Source organism: Pagrus pagrus, assembly GCF_965226575.1.
Source record: "Pagrus pagrus genome assembly, chromosome: 21".
NCBI lineage: Eukaryota > Metazoa > Chordata > Actinopteri > Spariformes > Sparidae > Pagrus > Pagrus pagrus.
The window spans coordinates 10,992,191-11,007,478 of NC_140208.1; positions in this window are offsets into that span (position 1 = coordinate 10,992,191).

Here is a 15,288-nt window from a genome sequence, read left to right on the forward strand (position 1 = left end):
CAGCAGCTTGCTCAGGGTGGCTGCTTAGCAGTTGGTTGGCTTCTCGTTCCTGTCAGTGTCCCAAAGAGCCCAGCTGAAGGGCCCCCGAGGGAGGTCATCTAACCCTTTGTGCTGTATATATACCAGCTCGGCCTAAGGATGGATGCTGGAAAGTGTCATATTCAGCTAAATACCACACAACATCAGTGCAGGGGGTTGCTTGAATGTCGTCACTGCCTTTGTGGTTTAATCTCTGTCCTTGTATAAAATACACCACATGTCTTCCTGCTATTGAGCTGCAGCACAACCTGCTCCTCAACTGCGTCAGCTTTTAAAAAAACCTTACTTGATTTTTACTCATTGACAGGTACTCTACCGCCTTATTTTTTAGTATTGTGGGAAATATTATTAATAATTGCTTGAACTAAATTTTTCCTTTTTGTTTTTGTTTATTTTATTTTCAAAACACAAAATGTAGAGAAAAACTGAAGAAATAACTCTCCCAGGATGCTTCAAACTGGGCTTGCATACATGATAAAGTGACAAAATCTGGAGCCAATAAATACTGCGGAGTCGTTTGACCCGGAATGAATGCTGATTGTATCCGTCCCCACTGAAGACAAAGCCAGATGTTAGTTTCTTGTCCAGTGTGTGATGTGTATTAGGGTAAGAATAGAATTTGACAGGTTGCCAAAAAGGCATATCTCGGGATCCATTGGCAAATAAATTAAATGTGGATAGAGCACCACAGATCCCCTGCCAGAAACCTTGTAGTTCACTACACTGCCAAGAGGAAATTAGGAAAGTGCCCTCAATTCGACCTCATCTGAAAAAAAGGGACGAGAGACGTTTATACATATTAGGACCACAGTCGTCTAAAACTGTTATCTTACTTTGGATGTGGGAGGGACAGTGCTGTGTATAAGGTCCTAACAACACCAATCGACAGATAGAGCATATAAAAATTCACTGTATTACATGTCTCACAGCTTGGCGACCCCACATTGTGTCATTTTGATTCAGTATAATAGTGATAAAACAATCTTAAAGGTGCACTGTGTAGTTTTGGGGCAGAAATCTTAATCAGAAGAGGAAGATGTTCATTGACTGTCTGAACAAACTTAATACACAAGCTCTTTGTTTTCATGACAAGGACGACACAATTTCATACCGTTACTGTTCATATTTGGCGGACCCTACCACCTTTCAGCTTCAAACAGTGCTCTGGGGACCTTAGTTTCCTCTGAGAACCGCTTGTTTATTCAGTTATGGAATAGATAAATATTTCAGAGTACGTATTATTACCTCATTAATATTGTAAATATTAAAATTCTGAGTTTGAATTTGTTCTCCAGAACTACATAGTGCCCCTTTAAGTACAGTATATGTTTCTTAAAGAGCGGGTGTCGAGGAACCCAAACAGAACACTGGGGTTAGTAAGAGAAGCCAATAGATACGGCTCACTTCACCCTCTGCAGTTTATCCTGCTAGTGGACACAAGCCAATTTTTACGATTGTGCATGAGTAGGATGCAGCAGCTCGCATTAAGATCTAAATTCCAAACTGAATCAATTATTCACATGAAGGTTTGAGTTTGTCAGCTTCATTCAGCCACACGAGTAGACTGATGTCAGCAGAAAAGGCCTGGGGGGTGGAGAAAAGTACGCAAGACGGAGAGAGGTGCTCTCACTGTAAATGCAAGTATACTGTGATGATATATATGATTTGACTTTGGTACGTTTAAATGGAAGCTCATTTAGTTAAAACGTTGTTTTGATTCTTAAGGTAATACACCATTTGGACACGCCACAGTAGGAAAATAAAAGTTGTGAGGGGCTGGATCCCATTTAGCTGCACACAGTCAGATACCACCACTACACACTTCATTACAGTCAGTGAACTCTTTTCCGTCAGGCGCTTCCAACCAATTTGTCAACCTCCAGGAAGAGAAAAGGAAGCCTGAGACTGCAAGCTCCCCTCGTCGTCTCTCCCTCCTGCAGCTCCTTGACACTGTTCCCTGTCAACCTTTTTTGAAACTGCTGATCCACGCTTTTCTTCAGCTCGGCTAATTTCTCCATTGTCAACCCTGCCACTCAAACTTTCTGCCTGGCTTTACACTCAATCTTGCTGCTTGGAATATATCCACATCATTCATTTTTTCACCCCAATCCTCTCATCCCGTGCGTAGCCTTTAATCGTTTCTCAAACACAAGCCTGAGGATGACTGACTGCAGGTCTCAGTGATGTTACTGAGCGCTCTCAGATCTGGTCGGCCTCACATAAATACTGCTATTTTTAAGTCTTGTTATTGATGGACAGTCACTTTAAAGTCCTGACATTTCCAAATGTTATCACTGCACCCCAAATTTCTGGGCTGTCAACGTTTATTTTGCTGTTAATGCATTTTTTGCCATGCTAGCAGCGTGGCTCTGCGGTATGGAGGACTGAAACTGCCCAAATCAGAAATAAACACATAAATAAATGAAAAAATTAATAAATAAAAAGGGATTTTTAAATGTATTTATTAATGGTTACATTATTTATTTATTAAAATATTTTTGGTGCATTAAATTGCATGATTATTTATGCATTCATTGAGCCATTTATTTATTTATTTCTGATTTTGGCAGTGTCAGCCCTCCATACTGCGGATGGTGGAGCCGGTTTGTCCACCACTGAATTCTTTGGAGCATCACAAACTCTGCAAAATGACTTGTTTGACTACCAGAATGTGATCCATTCGGTCCGATAGCATTTGGAAAGTCTAGAAAAGTCATGAGGGGGCCAAGCCGGATGTAAACCAGCTCGACCGGTAGAAGTCTCTAGTGTGTGCACACTCTATGGGACCCACAGTGCGGACGATCCGGATAATGTCTTACCCAAGTTTCTTGCGCCACTGAGCAGCTTTCACAGCAATGAACTGGGCTTCACCTCCAATGCTGTATCCAGTTTTCAATTTATTTACATGAGTTTTACCCATGAGCTGGGATTTTTAAGTGGTGAAACAATGCAGCTGGAAATGTAGAGCCCGGTCCCTGCGGTGGGGTGTTTGCCTAAAGGTTCCTATTCTCTGGGGAATGTTCCTGCTGTGGAAATGCAGCTTTAGACTTGTTACGCCCTCTATATTACTCCTCTCTGTTGTAAATTACATGTGCAGCTGATTCTCTTTAGTCCCGTTTTGTTGCACTCGAGGGTCCAATATCAGTTCTCATCCCAGCATTTATGGAGATAAATTCTCAACTCCACTGCCAGTCCCCCATTTCTCCTCTCACGTGCCCCTTTTTTCCTTTATCTTCTGCTATCTCAGCTATATCCCTGACTCTTCCTCTCTCTCTCCGTTGGCAGCTCAAGATTTGCCCCACAGGTTACTGTATGTCCAAACTCTTTTTCCATCTTCATGTGTTGAAGAGGTAAAGCTAGCAATAACAAGATGCAACCATGCTCTTCTGTTTCACTAGATAGTTTGTGTTACAATCTCGCCACAAGTTACTGCAATGTACACATTTTTCACATTTCAGGCCTGTGAGGCACACATAAACTGCCGTCTCCTCCTCAGCCCATAAGGAAAGGCTGCAGTTCATGAGCTGTTGATGAGCTGTATAGCATGGAAATAACCTCCCAGCTTATCCCGCCGATAAGCAAGCAGGAGGAGGCGGTCGTTTGCCAGTTAGTTAAGCTTTATAGCTGTGTGCAGCTATAAAGTTAGCTTTGGGAGGGAAAGGAGGGAGAGAAGGGGGTGAAAGGGAGAGGAAGTAGGAAAAATGGCAAAGGGTGGAGAAGAGAGTGGAGATGTATTTTCAGCTCAAGAGTGCTTCATCCTAAACTAAGGATATTATTATAGCAAGAGAGCCACAGACACTCCTCAGCTATGGAGTCAGGCAGCAGCTTGCAGCATGAAGGCAGTGCACTGGTGGACTTGGAGGGGGTCCCATGTTCGGAGACATGTAGGGTGCCCTTCCAGTAAACAAAACGGGGCAAAGTGGCCTGTCTTAACTATAAATAGGTCTATACCATCACTTTCTACACACTGGTGTGTGTCCCCTTCACATACAAACAAATAAATAAATAAACAAGAAGCAAAATCACATTTTTCCTTCATGACCTTGTACGCTTTGTGGCTTTGCAGATCTTTTTTAAACTGCTGTGCTGTGGCAAGTTTCCCTAACTGTACCAGGCACGGGAGTAATGCTGAGGCAAACTGAAGTAAGTGGCTGTAAAACTGTACTGCTGGTGAAACATCAGCAAAACTTAAGGAAGCAAAGGCACAGCTAAGTTCATGGCCGTGGTGTGACAACATTTCAGTGTAGTTTCCCAGTGTAGGAAATAAAACAACGAGAGGTGTTTGAAATAAAAAATGTAGCCCAAATATTTGATATGAACGGACAATTACATGCTTATTAGATGCGATTGTTATTGTACTGTTAATGTAAACCGTTGCAAAGGTTTGTTTCTTCTCTGCAGGACCATGGACAGTTCCATGACGCTCACTAACTCTAAGCTGCTTTAACAATATACAGACAAACCTTCCAGTTATACACATTCATCATCAAGTTTTGCTCGTCAAGTCAAGTTCTTTATTCAAGTCAGGTTCTTTGTTTGTCATATGCACAGAGATCACAATGATTGACAGCATTGACGTTCTTGTTCTGAGGCTTCCTCAAACAATGTCAAGACAAAATGTGTAAAAAGAAAATCACAAAAGTAAAATGAGAAGAGGAGAAATTCACACATAAAGAGGTTAAAAAGAAGGAACAAAACAACAACTCCACAAACTTTACACTTGGGGGGAGTGCTACTGCATATGTTAAAAAAGTAGTATAAAAAACAGCTGATATTTTCATAGAAAATGGTGATTTTCTATGAAAATGACAAAAACAGGCGTGTCTCATTCTACCAGTACAGCAAGACATTTTTGCATTGATTTTGAGTCAATGGGTCAAATGACACGGAAGCTATTGAAAAAAACGGCTGATGTTTTCATAAAAAAATGCAGATATTTCTTTAAAATATTGATGAAAAATAGAAGTTCCACTAAAATCCAATAAAAGCAGGTGTTCCTCATTCAACTAGTATAGAAAGACATTTTGACACTGAATTTGAGTCAATGGATAAAACGACCCGGAAGCTATAGAAAAAAAATGCCGATATTTCTTTAAAATATTAATGAAAAATAGAAATTCCATTAAAATCCAATAAAAACAGGTGTGTCTCATTCTACCAGTATAGCAAGCTATTTTTGCATTGATTTTGAGTCAATGGGTCAAAAGACCTGAAAGCTATTGAAAAAAACGGCAGATGTTTTGATAGAAAATGGTGATTTTTCTTTTCTTCTTTCTGGGTCAAATGACCTTGAAGCTAATGAAAAAAAATCAGATCTTTCATAGAAAGGGTCTGGCATCAGGTCGTTGGGGGCAGATTCTTCCAGTCCTGTGGGTTTTGAGGTGGGGCCTCCATGGATCAGACCTTTTCCAGCACATCCCACAGATGCTCATTCAGACTGGGTTCTTGGGAAAATTTGGAGGCCAGGTCGACACCTTGAGATCTTTGTTTCTAGAGCCAAACCTGAGCATTTTCTTTGATGTGGCGGGGCGCATTGTCCTGCTGAGGGGCCACAACCTTTGGGCAGTGCTGTTGCCATGAGGGGGAGTACTTCTGCAATGGTGTTTGGGTGGGTGGTGTGTAGGGGTGTCACAGTATACTGATATTGATGATAATCATCATCAGCTTTCAGTCACATCGAATGGCCTTCATGAGTGAACAGAGTTTTCTCAAACTGGCAAAGCTGAGCAAACTCCATTTTGGGGAAAACACAGGCAGGTGGACCTTGTGATGAGAAGTTCTTTTAATCAAAAATACTGTATAAAATTGGATTTAAATTCCTGTCCGGACATTTTATTCACTGCTCCATTTCTTACAAGGCCCCCCTTGAAGGAACTACTTGTAGTATCTCTTGCACACTGTGGGCTCTGCTTGTAAAAGTATACGCCATGAGGAAATCCATCATTTTGTGTTTTATTGGTTTAGTCATTCTTATGCAGGAAATTATTATTTTTTTCACCTCTTCAGGGCGAGTCAGCCAGCACAATCTGAATTAAATTTATTTGATGTCCAAAGTCATAAGAAATTCATGCCCTAGACGGCATTGAAGTGTCCTAAACCAAACATTATCGTGGGCAATAGTTTAAACTGAAGGGATATGGTATCTGTGCTAGAGTGGGTCATTTGGCCTCCGTCCTCCACCCGTTCCCCCTGTCAGTAGCTGTATTTCTACATGATGATATGTCTGTAAGGCTATCTCGTGGCACTCATTAAAAGGAAATGGAAGTCTATAGTCCCTATAATCCCCGTGGGACAGGGGTGTGAGTCAGCAAATGGCAGTGCCAACCCCTTTTGGCATGTCCAACACAAACCCCAATGTCATTCTGGCCACCTGCCCATCCTCTCTGCCGGCGCCTCCCTCTTCTCATCTCCCCTTCTTCACTCTCTCTCACAGAGTCACTGCTGATGATAATCCATCTTTTCTCCCGAAATATCACTCTATTACTCCTGTCGACGCTTACAGGGCTGGACTGTGAGTGTGCCGATCCATGGTGGGTTTATAGACTTTCTTGTTCTTTATGGCATGAGATCTTCTAAGAGGATTTTAGTTCTGCTGCTACACTGGTGCAGTGTCTTAAAGTGTGGTGTTATTATGCTAAAACTGATTAAAAATGTAGGGCGTATTAATATGCCCCAATCCTTTCTGCACTAGAGTAACTTCTATGGGTCTAATGCATCCTCTGTTTGGTGTGAATGTTATCATTTCGGCTTATTAACTACAAACAATTAATTATAATACTGACTATATTGGTACTTTAAATCGAGGCTTTTTCCTGTCTGTATTTTCAATTTGGGGCTTTTTATCCATTTTTTTTTACTGCAGTGTCATTTGTATGCTCCTGTTTACCCCTTTTATTCTATCGTAGTTTTATTACCTCCGCCAAGCAGGTTATGTTGTCACCCATGTTTGTTTTCCTGCCTGTCTGTTGGTTGGTTGGTTGGTTGTTTGGTTTGTGAGCAGGATTACATAAAAATTGCTGAACAGATTTCCAGGAAACTTGGATGGAGGCTGGGTCTCAGCCCAGAATAGACCCCATTAACTTTTGGTGTGGATCCGGATTAATTATTATTTTCTCACTTTCTTTAACATTGTAATTTTTGCCATTTTTTGTCATTTTCATTTCTCTGAGAACAATGTACCGATCAGGTGTATTTAGATGGCTGGTATCTATGAATGAGTGCAATTTGATGTGGATCTATAAAAGATCCGGATCTAGCTGATTTAGATATGCTTTATTTGATATTGGATTAGACTTTATTGAGTTAAAGGATGCTGATGGGCCTTGGCAGAGGCAAGCACTCTGTTGAGAGTCCTGTCCTGTCCTGTCTCAATACCTTTTATGTCTCATATAAAGCGTTTTGAATTGTCGTGTTGTTCAAAGGTTCAACACTGCCTCTAAGGGAAATATATGTTTCTAAATCAGCTTCCTTGTCACACCTTCATCCACACAATATGAACACATGAAGAGCAAAATGTGAGAATGCATTTGTGGCTGGTAGAGTCACTGCTGAAATCTCTTCAGAATTGTAGATGGAGTTTGCTGTTGCGTCGTCAAAAATGAGGAAGAGAGTGGTTATAACTGTGTTCGTGCTCAGTGATCAATTAGATCTGACCTTGGTCAATATGAATGACTTTTCTCATGTAAATGCATTCGTTCCATAAGCTTGACCTGATGAGGTCCTTAGGTTTAACCCTTAAAGCAGTGAGGACCAAACCAAACATTCTGCCAAAACGACTGAATTTCAAACTGGCTATCACATTCATTTGGCATGAACTAGTTTTATTTCTTAGCTCCTAGCATCGACCAAAATAAATAAAAAACAGAAATATGAACACACACTCACACACCGACAGTCTGTAACAGACACCACTTGGCACAGAAGACCTGCCTCTGGAGCTAAAAATAGCTGTCATGTTTGTGGAGCAAATTATTTTAACTTTGGCTCAACGTGTGAATTCAGCTTTCTGTCTCATTTGTGTAAAAATGTGCAATGTGGTAAAAGCTATAGTTCCCTCTGAGTGAGAAAAGCAACAAACTTGAAACTGTATCTGTATCATACCAATCGCCAAAATAAATGCTGGCAGTGTACGCTTCTGCAAACCACAGATATGATGATGCTTCACATTTCTTTATGTTTGCTACTTAACGTTTTCTTTGGGTTCAGTTTTCAATTTTCTGATGCAACAACGCTGTGCTTATGTTCTGGTTAGGTTAAGGCACAAAAACCAGCAGGTTAGGGTTAGGAAAAAATCATGTTTTGGCTGGTCGCCACAAACACAGCTGCAGATGTTCGGACATCTCCTCAAACACATCAGTTTTTTGTCGGCACAAATTGTCCCAAGGTCTCCTTATTCTTAAATCTGAGAATAAATTCAGGTCATAAACATTTGATGTCAACACGATTGTCTAAATATCTTTAATTTATGCTTGACACGTACAAAAATGTAAACATCGCAGTGGTTTACCGGAAGTTTACTGCCAGCATTTTCTCCCGGTGACTGGGCTGTGACATTGTAAATATTTTGGCTTGTAGCTAAAAGTACCTCTGTGCATATAGTGCAGCCTCACAGAGCCGCTAGAACAGATATAGACTCTCAGTGTCGTTAAGCTACGTCTCAGGAGTGCATTGTTGTAAATAAGACTAAACCCAAGGCACAGTTTCCGGTGTCACAGTAACCTAAATACTGCAGGGGAAAAATCTACATCACGACAGTGTCTCGTGCCACTTGCACTTCTAAGCTGACACACAAAATTTCCTCATAGAGAAACAATTTCTTGACTATTTTTCCCCCATATACAGTTTATGTACATCATAAATACTTCACAGTGTAAGGGAAACCTTAATCGCTTTGTTATATACACAGAGACCACATGTTCTCTCAGTTAACTACATTCATTTTTCTTGGACTGCTCATTGAGCGTGTAATGATCCGTGTTTTTCAGCATGTGCGGCAGCACACGATATGTTTTCTTACTGTAATCAGGTCAGAATCATTTTCATATAATCAGGTTAAGGTCAGGTAATTTAATTTCTTGTTGTTATGAAGTTATAATCATTTTATTTTGTTATAATGAGGTTAAAGTCTGGGTCGTGATTGCTTCACCTGTCACTGTGTCTAACTGTCTGCTCATGCCTCGTCACACAGACACACACACTAGAGACTAAATCTTTGTTTTATCGTGAGCAGCATCTATTGCTCAAATGCCACGCTCACACCTTCCATGTGTTTTCACCGCAGGCTTTTACTGCACGACACTTTGCAAATATATATTATTAAATATTTTAAAAATTAATCTCCTTTTATAACAGATTTATTCACAAACTTTTAAAGGTGCAGCATGTAGGAATTGCCCCATTGAATTTATACTCAAAACAAATAGGGGGCAGCATATCAGCAGAGTTACCGCTAACTGCTTCTAACTGCAGCTACCATTAGCTAGTTAGCTCAGTTAGCAGTGCAGTTAGTTGTCCCTTCGATGAGCTTGGAGTATTGCTGGAGTGTCGGTGCTTACACCAGTAGCACGGGAGCTTTGGACCGGGACGGGCTTGGGCTAGCTTGTTAGCATGCTAACTTTTGTCGTACCTCCTCATTAACATAATACATAAAAGTCATAACGTCACAGTTATTATTTCTTTATATTCTGATGATAATTTTAGTCCATTTTTTGATTACAAAGCTTTCATATCGCACCAATCAGGACTTTAGATCCCTCAAAGCATCTCTCTGTTTGGCCCATCATTCTCCATACTCACTCTTATTTCCCTTGCACTAAACTCTCTCTCCTCACAGCTCATTTTCCTGACACCCTGAAAGCCTCACTTTCGCCGTTCTTTTTGTGATATCTCACAACTTTATTTATATCATAATTCACAGCTAACCTGGCGGAGAATGTCTAACATCAGCTGTGCAACGGGGACTCACATTTTTTCACATTGTCATCAGACTCTGACACAGTGTAAATCTTTTATTTCTTGTCATGAAAATAGAAAAGCACACATGAACATGTGAATTGAAAAAAAAAAAACCCACATAAATCCACCACACACATATGGAACAAATCGGAAAAAGAAAGTGGGCCATGTATCCCACAAGGAGTGAGCTCACGGTGAAAAAGCCTTCAAAGTGATAAATAAAAAAACAAGGCAGTTTTGCACATGAGCGAACGTTTGGTTGTTACATCATGAAAGAGATTTGTCTCCTATCAGGAATTAGTAGGTTAACGTTTGACCCAGATACAGCTGGGATATGTGGATGTTCATTACATCAAAGAGTTTAAATTAAGCTTTCTCATTTAAATAGAAACGGATCTTTAAAATAACACTTTTTCACCTTGCGGGCTCACAGCTTCAAGCAAGGCTGAAGCTTTTTCGCCGTCATGAGACAACAAGGATAAGTAGTTTTTCTCCTGTTCTCCCTGTGTGTTCAAATTCTCACTAATCTTTAAATTCATGTTGCCCTTGAAACCTACTGAGCCACAACATCCAACATGGTTATTTCCATCTTTTAACATTGTGCAAAGTCAAAAAGAGGAACATTATACCAGCATGGCGGCTTTTTTTTCCTGAGTGCATCTACTGCCAGCCATGATGGCTCTGCCTGCTCCAAGGCTCATCTGGGAGGTGTGAGATTTGCATCCTAAACGCTGCTGCATATGAGAAGATAGCATGTGGCGACTGTCCTCAGTGACCTGCCTAATTGTGCACACTCTCCGTGATCTTGAAAATCAGTTGTTTTGGCCAAATCAGGGCTATAAACACAGTCTGAATCATGTAGCGTGTTTCAGGCTTTAGTGACAAGAGGAAAATGTGGCTGCTGGGGGAGTCTGGCACATGTGGCCAAGAGTGAAAGGAATCTGCTGGAATGTAGTGGCTAAATCACATGCAATGTTTTTACTCCTATAACATTGTTGCATTGAAGATGGTTCATTTAAAATAATCAATTTATCAATTTTAGCATGCCAGACAAAGATTGAGCATGTCCCAATGTCCGACTACATCCTTTCGCAATTTGCAAGCCAGCATACCTTTCAGGCTACTCTGACCCACAATGCACTGTGCAGCGGAGGATACGTCACATCAACTGAGCCACTTTGAGAGCACAAACAAATGACAACTCATTGGCTGCGTTTCAAATTGCAGACTTTTTTTTGTAATTTCAAATTGCCCGCTACAGACTGCAATGGATGCATGAGCAAGATGGCAAAAGTTCAACATACAATGTTATGACGAAGTATTTTGTCCCAATTGTATTCAGACTGCGTGCAACACACAGCCTGCTTTGACAAGGAGGTGCAGTATGTGCTAAAAGTAAAACCTTGTCAAAATCTGGTGCCTACATTACCCACAATGCATCTCAACCACCAACAGTACAGTCAGACATTCGGGTGTGTTCGGATGCTAGTAGCAGCTAATGTAGCTTGCATGCATCTGCTGTCTTGGACAAACAACACACAGAACTGCATCAAAGCCGGCAACTTGTTAATTTAATTTATAACTATTTTTTTCTTTTTTCAATTCAGTTACAGAAACATTTTGTCCAAGTGTTTTGACAGTTCACAGTAACATCAATAGGAACATAAGAGATTATGCTGCGACAGGCAATCTGACCGGCATCCAGAATGATCAATATAAATGTCATCGTAATCATAAACTATCTGAACACATTTTTGGTTTTACTGCAGTTCTGCATGTAGTTGTCCAAGTTGTGTTGCTGTACCTGACCGTCCAAGATGGAGGACGTACTTGTACATGCGCTTCTCAGATCGGGTAGTGACAGTAATCTCAAGCTGGTAGCCTCAAACAGAGATGTGGAGCAGGCTACAGATTTCTGGTAACTGCACTTCTTTCTAACCCTACACCCCTAGATGCTTTTTCCTTTTCAACTTTGTAGATTTCAGCCCCAATCGACTTGATTGATGGAGGCAGTTTATCAGATTACTTCCTTTTTGAGCCACAAACGACTTTATAAACCTTTTCTCAGTTATACAGTAGGACTGCCTCAAAAGTGTAAACAGACCTTTATGTGTAAAATCGGTGGATTTCAACTACTTGCCACTCCTCTCTTTAGGTCGGTCAGTCCTTTTGCCCGACTGATGTAAGCTCAAATAAGCACTTTTCACCCTAACAATCTTATTTAATGTGGTTAGTTGTGTACATGGATTTATATGCGTGTTTAATGGATTTTTTGTATTGAATTTATATTAGATTATCATGTTCAGTAAGGCTTGAGGAAGTATCTGAGAGCCAAGATTGTTGTAAGGCGATCGAAGTGAGGATAATGATGACCTGATTGATTTAATTAACTCAATAAATTCAGATTGCCAGTGTAATGTTTCCTGTTCTCTAATGGAAAAAACATCATCTATCCATTCATCCTTGATGGCTGGTAATAAAGTGTTGGAGCAGCTTGATCTATGATCCCACATTACAGTAGTTTTTCAGTCTCAGCATACAGAAGTAAGCACATTATGAGCAAAGATTTCTTATACACTATTATAGATTTTATTTCACAGTATACCTTCAAATTTACCGCTTCATTGCATTTATGTATAACTTTCTTTTTGACTTTAAAGATATGGTACCCTCTGAGAGCAATAACGTGTTTAGCTTGAGGAGGTCAGCAGCTGACTAATGCATTTTTACAACTTAATGTAACCCAGATGAATCCTCTGGTATAACTTTGTTTAATAAAATCTGTTGGCACCATGCAAAGAAGATCTCAGAGCTCTGGGCTGGATGTGTACATACTTCATTTACTTTCCTGCACTTTCTATTGAGATGATAGAGAGATGACATTTGTATTAGCAAGGTCACTTCACAGTATAATGTCCTAATTATAGCCAAGCTGCCCCTTTCAGTGGAGTGTTAATGCATATAATCAAGTTGATTGTGCTGCAGCATGAGAACAACCCCCAAAATTACTCAATGGATGTTATGGTTTGTTTTATATATTAGTATCCGTGCTCGTCATCAAACACCGAGACAGTGGCTTCAATTTATACGAAGTTTGAGCAAAACAACACACATCAATGACAGTCACACTCTCTCGTTTTTTAAATTCTTGAGGAGGATCTATGCTGAATTGTGGCCAAACAGCACCACATGGGAACCTGTCAGACTCGAGATAAACCACAAAGCAAGCAGAGCCGAACCAAAGCCTCCCCACAGCAAAAACCCCCAAAATCTCTGGCCACCCAGCGATGAGTAGCAGCTGACGTCAGCTGTCTCACTAGACTGCCTGCTGAGAGATGGCTCTCTTTCCACTGGAAGTGGATGAGAAACAAAGTTGGCATAGATGATGAGCGATAACGAGCAAACAAGGGGCTAGGGTGTAGAGCGACGGGTTTTAAAACGAGAGAGGAGAAGAGGAGATAGATAGTATGCGCAGAAAAGAATAGGGTTATGCTAATTTGAGTGGATGGGGAGATTAAATGGAGTCATATCAGGGCGTGTGCCTTCCAGAGACGGGACTCTAATCCCCCTCGCTTGCTCCTTGCAGCTCCTCATTCCACACAGAGCAGCACATACCCACACACTCTCACACAATGGCATGTTTCCGTAGCGTAGACGGTGTGCAGTGAATGGTGCAAGGTGGCAGATGTGGAAATGCAGTCAGACACCTGGAGCTGCAAGTCAAGTGGATCAATACATGTTGTCTGTTCTCTGTGTCGTACTTTTTTGTGAAAGCATCCTCTACACATGTTGTGTGGTATTGACTGTGTTTGATCCTTTTTCAATCAAGAAAGTTTCTTTTTTGAATCAAGAAAGCGTTACATGTGATGCCAAATTTCCAGTGTCCATGTTGTACAGGCTTTAGTGTGTGTGTTCGTGTGTGTGTGTGTGTGTGTGTGCGCGTATGTGTATTTTTAGGCCTGTGTGTAAAAGAGACGGACAGACAGAGAGTGAGTGGATGGAGGGTAGTGTATCGTAAGTAGAGCGAAAACAGTTCCCCCGAGCAGTTAATAAAAGATGATGCTGCAAAATGGATACCAGCACGAGCTCCGACATGACAGGACAGCAAAAGATATGACAGTTTCTTCTTTTATTTGTATTCTGTGTGTTTTGTTGTGAAAGATTGATGCTGTTTTTGATGTTTTTCAGCGGCCGGCAGTTATGAAACTTGCATGCATAATACACGACTGTCCATGCGGGCGCTGAGATCCAATAAAAAAACATCAAAACTTTGTGTGCCGTCTGTCTGTCTGATGGAATGTGGAATGTGAAATGAACAGAAAGCAGATCTGTGGCGTGAAGACACAGATGCAGCATTTTAAAGAAAATGGCTGTATGTAAAGTGAAAGCTGTGATAGCTTAAAATTAGATGTACACTGTATAATGTATGTAAAGTGAGGGCTGTGATAGCTTATAATTGGATTATACTGTGCACTATATGTAACGTGAGAACTGTGATAGCATAAAACTAGCTGTACACTATATGTAAAGTGAGAGCTGTGATATCTTAAAATTAGATGCAGGACTACACTATATGCACTAAGGTCACACTCTTAATTCACAGCTGAGTTTAAGCTGATACTAGCGTGGTTACACGGAGAAGCCCTTGTGAAGTCCTTATCAGCCATTTCATGCATTTATGATAAAAAAAAGTATGGGCTCTCATTTGCATAATTACCTGCTGCACCGCAACACAACATTGTATCAGTGACGGAGGATGGCAGGGGCTTATCGGTGCACTGACAAGCTGCTGAAGGCCAGCCATGATTGTTGCAGACAACCGCCACTAAAATAACTGGGACATGGTGTACAGACCTGCTGTGCCTCAGAGAGAATATATCGCGCCACAGAAAAAATAAAGGAGGAACATGCATTTTACATTAGTTAAACTAGATAGATAGATAGATAGATAGATAGATAGATAGATAGATAGATAGATAGATAGATGTTGTTTTCTCAGATGCTCAAGGATGAACTGGTTTCTTTCAGAATATTATCTAAATATTAATGAAATCCAGCGCCAAAGGCAGGATTTTAATGGTGCTTCACTTATCCAGCATCTGGCTCGTTAATTATAACGCCACAATAGTCCTGTTAACTCCACATATCTGCCTGGGCGAGAGGCAGAAATTATTAGTAGTCGGTGTCATTCCTTTGTTCTGAGTCGTTTCTATACTTAGCTCACAGTGGTGGAGTACGCTGCATACTGTACACGGGCTGTTAATGCAACAACAACAAAAAAAATGAGCTGGCTCC